The 14,024-nt window shown below is 38.7% G+C and overlaps 1 long non-coding RNA gene across 1 annotated transcript; it reads right to left on the bottom strand.

The window, feature by feature from the left end:
* Positions 1–252: 252 nt before the first annotated feature.
* On the bottom strand, positions 253–3,934 carry LOC128021832 (uncharacterized). Its single transcript, XR_008185760.1, has 6 exons — positions 3,682–3,934; positions 2,843–2,942; positions 1,381–1,537; positions 1,153–1,237; positions 511–638; positions 253–390 (listed from the first exon to the last, which is right to left on the bottom strand). It is a non-coding gene; the product is annotated as an uncharacterized LOC128021832 (long non-coding RNA).
* Between the last annotated feature and the right edge of the window lie 10,090 nt (positions 3,935–14,024).

The raw sequence follows: 14,024 nt of genomic DNA, 5'->3' as shown, positions 1-14,024 counted from the left end.
GGACTTTTCCTGGAGTTTTGCCACTTCTTTTGGGCTTTCCAGGAACCGGTAAGACACAGAAACGAAACACATGTTACGATTCACACATTTCTTGACTTTAACACTATATTGAATGTTTCACATTACCAGCAGTCACCATGGAATGTGCACCTTCCATGTTACTGTTTCTAAGTAAAACAAACAAAATAAATATCTTGCCAAACATGTCTATGGTGTTTTCATTTGACCCATGTGTGCCACATCACACCCATCATCACATCTAAACTGGTTTCATCTCCCCATCATGTTCTTCTTCTCTCGTGTCTGGAAACAGTTTGTGGTTGATATCCAGCACTGATGTGGTGTAGCTTGTTCTCAGCCAGAGGATCTCTCAGTCCTAACATCCCAGACCTGGTCAAAGTGAAACAAACAATCCAGATGAAGTTGTTTAATGGACAGAGAGCTCAGCTTATGTTCTGTGTGATTTTAGCAGTGTGAGCAACTATGACCCTTGTAGTACTGTACACTTACCATTCTTCAAGCTGTTTTGAGACCTTTTGAGAAGCTTTTTCTCTGAAGAGAATTTAGCACATCTTCTTCTTTCACTCCTTTCAAGAGCATCACTTGGTCAAAACCCCATATTTGGCTGATGAGATCATCTGTACAAATTAAAATACTGCAATAAAAATGTAATTCTGCAAGAATTAAGAAAAAGTTACAGAGGCAAAGGACTTGCTCATGAGACTGCATTAGCATGTGTAGTTCTCAGAGACTCTAGAATTAATCTATTGTTGCAGTAAATGTGTTTTCTTCCTCTAGAATCTTTCTCCAAAGTTCCTGACTTCTCTCACAAATGTGTTTTAGTCTGTGCAGTGTAAGGCCTGGCTTCAAACCAATCCACTATCAATTCACAATTTATAACATAACATTTAGAAAACAATGAAATAATGTACATTGGTGTTTATATCAACTAAACCAATTTCATGATACTTGTCTACTCTTAAAACAGGTGGTGTGTTTTTAAAAACATAATATAAAAAATGTCCAGTCACACTTTGCTAACATGCTGTAATTGTAATAGTAAAAAAAAAAAATCAAGGCTGACATGACCAGTTCTGTGAGAGATCATCATAAAATGTTGTATAACACAGCATTGCTTCAACACACACATACCAGAGGACTTCTGTTTGTTTGAGCACAAGATGGCTGTCTTCATTTCTCATCCTGAGCAAATCATTTCCTTGGTCTTCCTTCTCTTCTGTGAAACAAGATAATCTCTACTTACTCTGTGTCCAATTAATATTGCTCATTAAACATAATTAAGTTAATTTAAAGTAAGATTCAGACCAGAGCATTTGAGGAGTAAATGTTGATTAAAAAAAATATTCTAAACAAATGTACCTGGGAAGAGCTGATCATGGCAAGATTCGCTGAGACTCAGTAATAGCTCTTTTAGTTTTTAGGAAGGTTTGTGAGGGTTGGCTCTTGAGTGAGCTGTTGAGCTTGATATTTTAGACCTGAAAAAGAAGAACAGCATTAGGATTATCTGCAAAAAATCCTGTAAGACAGAAAGAAGGAAATATTATTAATTACGTGCAACTTGTACATTACACCTCTGTAAAGATGCTGTATAATTAAATGTTAAATGCATCCATTATTGAAAGCAAGTAATTAATAGCAAGCTATAGTCATATGAATTCTTTTGATAGTGTCAGATGAGACCATCCTGGGGCTTGTACAATATCATACAAGTGTTAAACTGGATTATTAAGACTGTGATGTGTTTAGGGATCATTTTTAAGACTTTGACCCTGTCCAGATACCCACACTTGCAGTTTTGGCCACTTGAGAGTGTGTGTACATGACAGTGTGTGAACGAGACTGTCCCCGGTCTTAATAATGCCAAAGCACAGCGTCCTAAACACACACTAAACCTCTCCAATACTGCTCCGGAGTGCTATACAAAGCTTTGTGTATCCCATCATGCATCATGTTTTGGAATAAATAGTCAGACTTTTTGCCGAGATCTCACAAGAGGTCATGGGAAGCTGTCCAATGTACAGTATGTGAAATATTGATAATTAGTTATTAAAAATCTCTGTAAACACATAAGTGTCCCATAAGGCAGTGGCTCCCAATCCTGGTCCTGGAGAACCCCAACACTGCACATTTGAGATGTCTCCCTGATCAAACACACCTGATTCAACTCATCAGCTCATCAGTGAAGACTCCAAGGCAGATAAGAGAGACACCAAAACCGTGCAGTGCTGGGGTTCTCCAGGATCAGGATTGGGAAACACAGAAAGTGAAGTGACATTCAGCCAAGTATGGTGACCCATACTCAGAATTTGTGCTCTGCATTTAACCCATCCGAAATGCACACACACAGAGCAGTGAACACACACACACACACTGTGAGCACACACCCGGAGCAGTGGGCAGCCATTTATGCTGCGGCGCCCGGGGAGCAGTTGGGGGTTCGATGCCTTGCTCAAGGGCACCTAAGTCGTGGTATTGAAGGTGGAGAGAGAACTGTACATGCACTCCCCCCACCCACAATTCCGTCCGGCCCGGGACTAGAACCCACAACCCTTTGATTGGGAGTCCAACCCTCTAACCATTAGGCCACGACTTCCCCTAAGTCATCAGGTCATGAAAAGTTCGACACACACTTGTGGTCATCATGCTCACTCGAACACTAGGCAAAATACAGGAAAGACGTCAAATAAGTAATCAAGTGGTCAAGTGCAAAGATGGCAAGTGTGGGTATTTGGACAGTGCAACAGTTTAAGAAACAACAAATGCTGTACAAATTATAACAGCAGGAATGTTTGATAAAAGAGACAAACTATCACAGACTTACTGCTGCATATATCTGCCTCCACAGCTTTCTGTCTTCTCCATTTCTGAAGGAATCCCTCTCCAGAAACACCACTGGGCTGACTGCCTTTACGTCTTTTCAGCTAAAAATAAAAAATAAAAATAATAAAAAGGGGAGAGTAAATAAAATTGAATTATATACAGAATGTTAATAATGATCTGTGAGCAAAATATTTAGATATAATAAATAAATATATATATATATATATATATATATATATATATATATAAACTGATATGAAAGAACTGCAAGATGGAAAAATGCATGTTTTATTATTTATTTTTAATTTGATTTTTTTTTTTTTTGGATTTACATTAAAAGGTATTAAAAGCATGCTACAGAACATATGATTACTGTGATATCTATCATATAAAAGCACATAAAAACACTAACATTATAGTGATACAGACATAGCTGGTTTGGTGATTATTGTATTGTTGTATTGATTATTAATATACCATAGTAAAACTACAGTTATAGTTACTAATGTCCTGTTTACTGTGTTTTAACTTCACATTTCATTTATTACTATTGTAAGTGTCGTGATTACCATGATTTTACTACAAATACAACTTACATCATTAATCCTGAAATTAATAATATAAAACTGTTCTAAGGTCCATGGCACGTCAGGTGACAGATAGAGTTTAATCAGACTAATTAGCAGCTGTGTTCATTTATTTAAACGCAATGAAACTCAAAGACAGCCGCGGATGACCGATATAATACAGCGATTAAACATATGGCACTAATCTGATTAATAAATAAGACAGAATACATTTTATAAAAGGCATTAAAAGAGCGTATATACGACTACTCACCCAAACTGTGGAACTGATAGCAAGTATCGCGATGTGTGCTGAATGAGACTTCTTGAACGTGATTTCATAGCGATAAACATCTCATGTCCTCGTGTCGAATTCTGACGCCAAAAGTTTCCCATTGAAAGCAATGAAGGTCGTAGTGCTTCGATATTCGACGCCGAGAGGCACATTTGGCGTCATAAAAGTGACGCTAGGGGCGCTTGACCATGCTTCGGTTTTTGACGCCTTTGGAGTGAGAATGGGTTGAATATTAAATGTAGCTGCATTAGAGCTAATGTTACCATCAAGCTACATAAGACTATTTTCAAGTCAAGTCTGCTTTATTGTCAATTCTTCCACATGTACAGTACATACATACAGAGAATCGAAATTGCGTTACTCTCAGACCCTGGTGCATACAGATAACATTAACAGTAGAGCCTAAAAATCTAGATCAAATATAAAATGTAGATAGAACTATACAATAAGGGAATGTAAAAAAGACATATAATAAAATTAAAAATAAAGTTAAATAAAGCAGCGCAAGGCACATGGCAGATCAATGAAGTGAACGAGTGCAGATAAAAGATTTTTAGTGAAAAAAAAAAGAGAAGCTTATTAGTCTAGATGGAAATAGGGGTCCACGCGTAACCCCCGGCTTTTTTTTTTTATGCCACCTGATTTTTTAAAATCCTTAAAGTGTCTATTTCATAATCTGCCAGGTGCCAAGCTGAAATAATGTCCCAAAGGGTTCTTTTTTAACCCTTTGCTGCACCCGACAGGACCCCGAAAAATCAAAAAGTGATATAGAAAGTGGCATAACATTAGAAGTAAACAACATACAGAGACAGATGAACACATTTTCCAATACAATTCTGACCCCAGGAATTTAATGGACATTTGACAACATATTGACCTTATTTCTGGACAAAAATAGCAAAAAATGGCCAAAGATGTGTAGAGGATCAACTATAAGCGCATAGGGTGATTTTTTTCCCACAACATATTATTTCTTTATCATTCAACCAGCTTTGAGGTCCTACATTGTCAATGCTGAACTCTTTTTGATACGGGTATTTGATTTTGATATTTACTAAAGCAATTTTCTGTCTGTGAGCTAGAAAGACAGAAAATTGCTTTAGTAAATATCAAAATCAAATGTCTGTATCAAAAAGAGTTCAGCATTGACAATCTAGGACCTCGAAAGCAGTAAATTAACTTATAACTCACCTATTTGCTTCGATAGAGGTGTCGATGGTAGCTGCTTTTGACTCTTTGGAGGGTGGAGGATGAGTGCTGCTTCTTGAAGTTGAAGTTTCAAGTTTGTATGCACATCCAACTGCTTCATCTACATTAATGCTGAGCTGTATATAAGGTTCGACTTAATACACTCATGTTGTTGCACCTTGGAGAATGTGAGTTCATGAGAGATGTCTTTGTCTCCCTGTATATGTCTTGCCAATTTCTCACTGCGGTATTCATGATTAGGAAAACCTTGATTTTCCAATGTCTTCATGTACAAGTTGCTCATGGATCTTAGCTGGACATCCTCTTTGCATTTAATCACATTCCTAAGAATGTAATCCTTTACCACACAATATGACTTGTTATGTGCTGCTATCTTCTGGGCCTGCAGGCTGTCAGTGTTGTCTGCTGCCTTTTCTACTCTTCCTCTTCCACGCTCATGGGTTTGGTACTCTGTGTTGAAGTTTTTTCTGCATGATGGATGTGCTTCCATTACAAATAGGTTCTTGCCCTGCACCTTGCGATAAAGAGCCTCTTTCTTTAATTCCTGTGCCCTAGGTTAAAAAAACTCTGAAACTTTGTAAGCTCTTCAGTCTTGCCCTTGAACTTGGAGTTTGCTTTGTCACAGAAAATGCACTGATTGGGAAACAAGAAGGAAGACCTTCTTGGAGCTCCTTCAGATTGAACTGACAGTGTTTTGACATGGCGCAAAGAGTCCCTTTTCAATGATAATGATTCACCAGATATAGAAGCCTTTGACACTTGTAAACAATCTACACTCACCTAAAGGATTATTAGGTACACCTGTTCAATTTCTCTTTAATGAAATTATCTAATCAACCAATCACATGGCAGTTGCTTCAATGCATTTAGGTGTGTGGTCCTGGTCAAGACAATTTCCTGAACTCTGTAACACCAATGAGCGGATGGTATTCAACCATCTGTTCCATATTAATGAATCCTGACTCTTTGACAAATTCTACACTCAAAGACCAGAACGTGAGTTAAAGAAAAAACAAGGACCCTCGTTTTACAACCCTCTTACAACATAACTCACCACCCTGGGCGCCGCCATGACGGCAACGTCCTGGCGTGGATGAGAGTTATAACGCCTTGGAGACTATCCAGAGATGCGATATCGAACTTCAAAAAGGGAAGACAAACACCCCCCCTTTTTGATCACACATTCCAGCGAAACAGACGCACCCACACTCAAAAGACGCACACACATTCAAAAACAGGCACAAGCATTTTTGGCTAGCCCATGGACCTTTTTACTAAAACTACCTCTAAATGTATTTTAATGTCTCCCTTTTTGTGCTCAAATGTATGTATGCGGCATAGTGGAATATATGAATGTTACTGTGTGTTTAATGCAAACTTTATATGCATTTAGTTAAGAATAACTCTGTATCTCTGTATACCTGGTTGGTAAAATCATAGTTCTTGGTGTCTGTATAATCGTAAAAACACGACTGTAACGAATCTTGATAGCAAATTACAAAAAGATGCATTGTTTCAGAGGAACGATTTGCTTAAGAAAAATGTTTAATTTTGTCATCGCCATAAATTAGACCAGTGGGTGGAGATCAGCAAACAAAGAAGATTTGTCCCGTCTCAGTTTGTTTACACTTCATTGGCTCATTCTGAAAAATAGGTGTAAACCTAGGTACGTAAAAGCTCAGGGAAACCTGTATTCTGGGCATTCCGCCAGAGAGAAAAGAGGGTTCCCAGCTTTGCAACCGGAATTCAAGAAGATCTCCGTCTATTCCTCTTTACTTTTCGTTTCATTTTAGTTTTTCTTTATTGTCTTCGGATATTTGACTTCGTTCAATTGTCTTCACGAGCCAAACGAACTTAAGTCTAATCATCTTTTGGCAAAGTTTACCTTCGCGTTAACCATCGAGCTCACGCATCATCTGCTCTGGAAAGAACCGCGGTGAGGCCGCACGGACGGACAATTTGAGCGCAGCTACACACAAGAGCCAGATCAAAGCAAGTACTTTCTTATATCGCAACTAAAAATAGCTGTTTAAGGTTGTCTAAGCTATTCCATGTTTTTGAAATTATTCAATGACTTGGGGTCTCTTGCAAAGTTAACTGTTTGAAATTGCCACGCTGAGATTGGTTTTCACTTTCACTTTCTCTCCCTCTCTCTCTCTCATTTATCTCATTTTTATTCTTGTTCGTTTACCTTGTTTAAATTGTATTTTCGTTTTGCTATATACTCATATTTCCCCCGTGTGAATTGTAGTTATGTACTCTTTAGTCTGTTTTTATTAAATCCTATAATTTGCTTGAATTGAATCGTTTTATTGCTCATTGAGATCGAAGTCCCTGAATCGTGTGATCTACGCTACAAGCTTTGTTTTATATGAATTAATTTCAGTAATCTTAGTAGTACAGACACAGAAAATATTGTTTTTTCCTAATCAGAAGATTAATATTTCTTGGAGTTTGTAAGAAGGGTATTTTTATTGAATTTTGATAAGGAAGTCTAGCTTCCAGTTCGCTGGACGAACAGATTGTCTAGAGTAACTTAAATTAATTCTAGTAAAGGTTACCTTTAAATGATTAAATATTCCCTCTTTGGGTAATTTAATATTTGTAAGCAATAAGCACGTTATATTCATAGACTCATTAATATTCACTTCATTTGAGTTAATTATTCCCCAGAAAGTGATTTTTGCTACATATTAATGGTGGAGTTTAATTTTGGGCAGGGTTCAAACTTTGTTTTTTGTGAGCAATATTCATTTTCATTTTCATTAGGATTTTTGGATGTTAATATTATGTATGCACATTTTTGAATTGTGAGTTAAGTCGGCTTCGAGCAACTCATTTGGCACAAAGCCAGCTGTTCAGCACAGTAACAGTTCCTAAAAATACCTATATTCACTGTTATTTTAATAAAAGTAAACTGCAGTAAATGTTAAAAGTCTCCTGTCAAGAGAAGACCAACATTTTAATATGAGTAATTAAAAGATGAAGAAATCTTTTATTAATTGTAATATGTAAATCTGAACCTGAGTGATGTTCCTATGATTCAGTTAAAAAGGCCTTGCTTATTAAATATCGTTATTGAATTCGTGGTGAACCACAGTGATATTCAAAATTTAAACGATAAAAAAAACTCCTGGTCTAAATTGGCTTAGCTACCCGATTTTAAACCTAAAACATTTAAATCATAAGTGCTATTTTGTTAAATGTTTATGGGAGGTCAACAGATGGACAAAACCTGTTATTAACAGTCGTGTGTTGGTTAGTGAAAGGCTCCGGCCTCAGGCGCTGTTTAATTTAGCACCTCAAGGGTCATAAAACCTTTGTCTGTTTGTGAGTTGCGATTTTGATGCAGAAAATCAGCGCTGACGAGCGCACAGAGATTAGATCATAGTGAAACTGGCTGTAATTCCACTATCTAAACACCAGAGGGAAGTTTAGAAGTTTCAATTTGCCCTGTCTTCTGATTCCAGCTTGCATGAGTGCCATCTCGTTTCAGATAAGGCTCTCGAATTACTAACCTCTATTTCTCTCTGTGATTTATTGAATTAGCTGTCTAAATTTTCAATAATTATTTGCATTAACAGCTTTGCTCTTGCGAGTATTATTTCAGTATTAGAGAATTTTTGCCTGCCTTTGTTCACATTTACTTTGAATTTGGTTCAAACATGATTTGAATTAGAATTTAATTGTTTAATAGTGTAAATTAAATGTTTCAGGCCAACCACTGATTAACACATTTAGAAGGAAGTAAGCCATCTAGTGGCAGTCACATGTTAAGTCAGTTCACAGCTTGCATCTCTCTGATCTCTTTCTTTTCGGTTCTGTTTTGAATTGCATACATCTACTTTTACCCTTTCTGATTAATTTCATAATTGTTAATGATACATTACTGTTATCGTTGGTTATTATAGGGTATTTATTCAGATTTACCTTTTAATTCTTCTCAGCTGCTTATTTTAATTTTTGATTTAAACCAGTTTTAAATTTTTATTGAATTAAGTTTTCTGCCCACCAGGTTAAGCCACAGAGTGAATACGCCCCCTTTGTGGTGAAAACCAGATTCTTCTTCTCCCGTGCTCATTCCTGTCTTTTGTTATTTATTTTATTATTATTTTTTATTATTGTTGTTGTTTTTTTTCTTTAATTTTTTTTTAATTTTTTAATTATTATTATTATTATTAATATTAATATTTTTTTTAAATATTTTTTTATTTGTATTTTTTAATAATATTTTATATAGCCCTTTTTGTTTGTTTATCTTTCTTCTCTCTTTTGGCTTAGGTTATTTTGATAATTACCATCATTATCATAAGCTTTTGTTTTTGTTTTATCATTATTAGGTAAAGCTGTTACCTCTTATTTCTACATATATATTGACTCAGTTGATGATTAAACAAACCAAACCTTAACCCTCTGGATTCTAAGGGTATTTTTGGGTCCTGGAGAAGTTTTGTCATGCCCTGATATTTGTGCTTTTTTCAGTTTCTTATAAATATCTAAATGGGTAAAGTCTAATATCACTGTAATCAGCACAAACTGGGCTATAATAATATGTGAAATGCATGCATGTACATGATTGTATTTTTGAGGAAAAAAATGTTATGCATGGTTAGTAAAAAACTAAAAATGTTAAGTCACTTGAATAAGGCAATAAAACACATACATAAAATTGGTTGCCGGAAAAGTTGAGAACTGGAGCTTGTAGCCTAGAATTTTTCTTTCTAAATTATGTGAAAATCATCTTGTTTACTCATTCACAGAAAACAATATATTGATTTAAATTTTCTAAGACACTTTTTGTTGGTAAAAGTCATATGCGAGTAGGCGTCAACTATCATGAATATCATTGTGATTTACACCTGAGAAGACAAAGGCCTGCATAATGAGCTGCATAATGAGCCTCTCATTCAACTGTGCCACTCTGAGGGAGGACTTACAAGAAAGAATGTGAGAACAAAATAAAAGTATATAATTTTATGTTTGCAGTTTATTAAGAATATATTTAATTATCCCACAACATAATTTAATATCCACTTGGGGGAGCAGTTAAACATTTTATTAGGAACAATCAAAGCTTACTTTCAAACAAATTTTTTGGCATCCTTACTCCAGTCACACAATCCTTCAGAAATCCTTTTAACAATCTTATTTTCTACCAAATAAACCCCATTTATCATCATCATCATCATCATCATCATCATTATTATTAATGTTGAAAAGAGCTGAGAATATTTTTCAGGTTTTCTTAGGGGGAATAAATCGAAAGAACTGCATTGTTTTTACATTTGTTAGAGTTATCTCTATTTGTCACATTTATATTATTTACAGCAAGCTTTTGAATGGTATAGTATTGTATATTGTTATTGAAACTTCATAATGTTTCACTTGATTATACATTTAGTCAGGAATTATAGTTTGGAAAAAGTATTTGGAAAAAGTCTGACTAGTAAAATGTTTACACGTTATGTGAAAACTAGTACAAATAAATAAAAAGAGACTTACTCATGTTTATGATCTCTGCTGAATAAAGTGCTTCATTCTTTTTTCTGAGGAAATCCATTTTTCAAATCCTCAACCACATCACATCTTTTTGGGGTGAATTATGTCTTATTCCTCTCATCGCGAAGCAAACAGTAAAATAAAATAAAAACTTGAAGAACAGTCTCGCTTTTTCTTCTGTGTGGCCGTATGCAAGCCGCGCGCTTCAGTTTGAATCTGAATAGAGCCTTAAGCACGGTGGCGTGGTCACATTAGATATAATGAGCGGAGATATGAAAAATAGACATCGCGTTGTTTTCATATGGATTACTTTATCTCAGAATATTTGTTTTCGGCAGCACTTGTTTAGTTTAAAAGTAGACATTTCAGGCTTTCTATAGATATCTCTCTCATGTCTCTTCGTTGAGTATTCACGGAGTTACAGTTCATTTTAATGACGTGTTTGTACATGACGATCAGCGGAGACAATGACTGCAGACAGCGCACTTTGTTTGTTATCTTTAATTTATAAGTGCACAAAGGTTCTTTGTTATTATGTCTGTATCCAAAAAAAACTAGACCCTTTACAGATTCGAATGATGTATTGCTCTTATCTGTACGATTAAAACTGAGAGTGTAATTTAAGTTCTTTTCGGGGTTATCAGGAGAAAATGACTCAAAACGCATATATGCGTTAATCGACTCGAAAGGGTTAATTCACTGTAAGTTTCCTTTGTTCATCCTTTGTGTATTTGATTGTAGAACTCCCTTGGTGATTGGACAGTCATCTCAGGTTTCCAGTGAGCAAGGGGGCCGACCAGCGTTACCAACACTGGCTGTGAGTGTAACTCGGTCCCTCTTATCTCTGTCCGTTTGCGGCACGCAGTGGAGAAATCAGCAATTTGGCACTCCAACGGTTATCAATCAGTCCAGCCGACACACGACGCAATCTCTGGGACCAGTATCTAAACCGGGGGCTAAATCGGGGCCCACTTTCTTTTCTAAGAGAGGGTTCTGGGAAACAGCCCAATTTTGTAGTGCTGTCTGGCGGTTGACATCTTGGTGTTGCCGGTTGTGTTAAAAGTCACAAGCTGTTTGAGAGGGCGCAGCGTCAGAGTAACGGAGGGCCAGGGACACTGCTGTTGAGTGTTTGGGAGCGCCAGGGAGGCTGACCGTGCCGCTGGATTCCACCAGGTGAACCAAATGTGATAAAACCTATCCACTTATTATATGGAACAGAATATTAGATATTCCCCCAGAAATTTATGTTAAGTGTTTGGTCCATTTCCTCTCTAAGCCACACCCTTTTCCTAGGTCTCTTACTCCCCTAGCCGCACGTGCTGTAGGCCCTAGCAGAAACTCTTGTGAAAAGTAGCAGGCTTAGCCCCTTTATTCTCTACCTAACACTTCTAGCGTTCTTATTCATTACATTTCATTGCAGACCAATTTATTTGGTGTTTTGTTTTCACTGTGCTCTTTCCTATCTTCACCTTTTTGCATGCTGTTGTGATTCTGTTTCTTGCAGTTCACCGAGAGACACCCAGGGAGAGCTAAGTAGTAGAGCGACAACCGAGCAGCCGGTGTCACCAGGTGACTCACGAGGCTACCCCCTGTCAAGTCTCTATTTTGGGCCGACCCTAATTGGACCCACCTCCCTGTCTAACTGTCTGCATCAGTTAGCCAAAATTCTTATAGACGGCATAGCCCGTAACAAACTTGCATTGGCCTCTTTGTGTGTGTGTTGTGCTTCTCTCGTCCGCAGTGAGCCAGGATGTCGCGTGCATCCTGTCCCGCAGTCCATTGGGATCAGCTAGCGACAAGGCTGGAGACGATGACGACCTCCTTCCTGCCAAAGGACACCAGTGACCTGCAGCACTTCAGCCAGACACAACTGGACACTTTGATGGACCAGCTGATGGCAAATGAACCGACGCAGAGTTACACCCATAAAGAACTCGCCAGGATCACAGGATCACCTAGCTCGCCTCCTCATCGCCCAGGCACGGATCAGCGAAAAGAGCAACCACGACTTGGAGCAGGAAGCCGCAGCTCTGAGACTTCGAGTGGAGGAAGCCCTACAGCATCAGGCCCACATCCAGAGTCGTCTAGATAAGCTACTTCTCGAGACCCAAGACCAGCACGAGAAAGAGAACGCTACAGATCCAGAGCTACAGAAAGAAGTGGAAAGACTTCAAAATGCCCTGGAGAATCTTCGTCTGGACACAGACCAAAGAGAACATTTGGAGAGAGAAACCCGAGAGAGATTCGAGGCAAAGCTCCGACAACGTGACGCTCTCCTTGAAAGGGCTGAAATCGAACTGAAAGAAAGATATGCTAAAGTTAAGGCCTATGAAAATCACCTGAAAATGGCCCGAGCTGAAATCCACGACCTTACACAGCATAAAGACTTTCTAATAGATGAACTTGACATGGTTCACAGAGAACTGAAACATTCTTATAGCCTGCAACGTGAACAGAAAGAGGAAACACACTCCACAGAGTTTGCCCTGGCCAGTAAACTCCAGCCTTTCAGCCAAGAACTTCGAGCTGAAAAAGGGGGTGAAAGTCTGCTTTTCAAAATGTCACCAGCCAGCCTCCACGAACCCCTCTCAGAAGTGGGGGTAGGAAAACCCTTCCAGAAAGTCCGGGTCACCAGCCACGGAAACATAACTCCAAAAGAACTGGACAAGCTGGCTAGAAACATCCCTACGTTCAACCCAGATCCTGCAGGAGGCCACGACATTCACGCTTATTTACAAGATATAGACTTTCACTTGCAAACTGTCACCAACGTAACCACTTGGGACAAATTGTACCTGCTCAGAATTACGTCCAGTCGTGAGGTACGCAGTTTCTTAGACCGTCAACCAGAGACTGTCAAAACGGACTACCAGCAACTGCGAAAAGCTTTGGTGCATGAATTCTCTGATCCAGAATCAGACCAAGGCCTAATAACCGCAATGGACCTCAAGCAAGGTCGACTTGAAACCCCACCAAATTTCTACAACCGACTGCGACGTGCCTACTTCGGAGCAAGGAATGAACCAGGCATGGAGGAAGACGTCAACTTCCGAACTGCGAAACCTCCATCCTACTGTCAGCCACCATTTGGGAGTGTTAGCGTGCCCACGTAGCATGTCAACGCAACAGTTACGTGAGTTAGCACATAAGGCCTACACCAAACAAAAGACTGTGTCAGAAAAGACAGTAAAACACCCAACTATTTGCTCTGTCTCTGAGTCCTATTCAGAGTTGACCCTAGAGGGCACCCAACAGCACCCCAGTTATACACCCATCAACCGAGAGTCAAGACCGTTCCAAGCCAGCAGAGTGCAGCGCGGTCGCGGTGGTGTTGCCCGTCCGAAGCACCAGAACGACCACTCTGGAATATCCTGGGACCGGCCTCGCCCCTCCCATAACCAAAAGGGGGGGGGGCACCTGGGAAGCCGGCCGACGACCCAGAAATAGCCGACCTCCAGCCTCCAGAACACCAAGCCCAGGGAGCCGGGAGGGGGAACCCTCTCGACTTGATGCTTGGAAACTCAAGGCTGAGCCCACATCTAACAAGGAAAGTGCAGCCACATCCGAAGGTGCAGAACTTCTGAGAATACTGAGAGAGTTCCTTCAAAAGAAAC

The sequence above is a fragment of the Carassius gibelio genome, chromosome A2 (genome assembly GCF_023724105.1).
Source record: "Carassius gibelio isolate Cgi1373 ecotype wild population from Czech Republic chromosome A2, carGib1.2-hapl.c, whole genome shotgun sequence".
Classification (NCBI taxonomy): domain Eukaryota; kingdom Metazoa; phylum Chordata; class Actinopteri; order Cypriniformes; family Cyprinidae; genus Carassius; species Carassius gibelio.
Note: the sequence above shows the minus strand (reverse complement) of the source record. Positions and strands in the feature narration are given on the sequence as shown.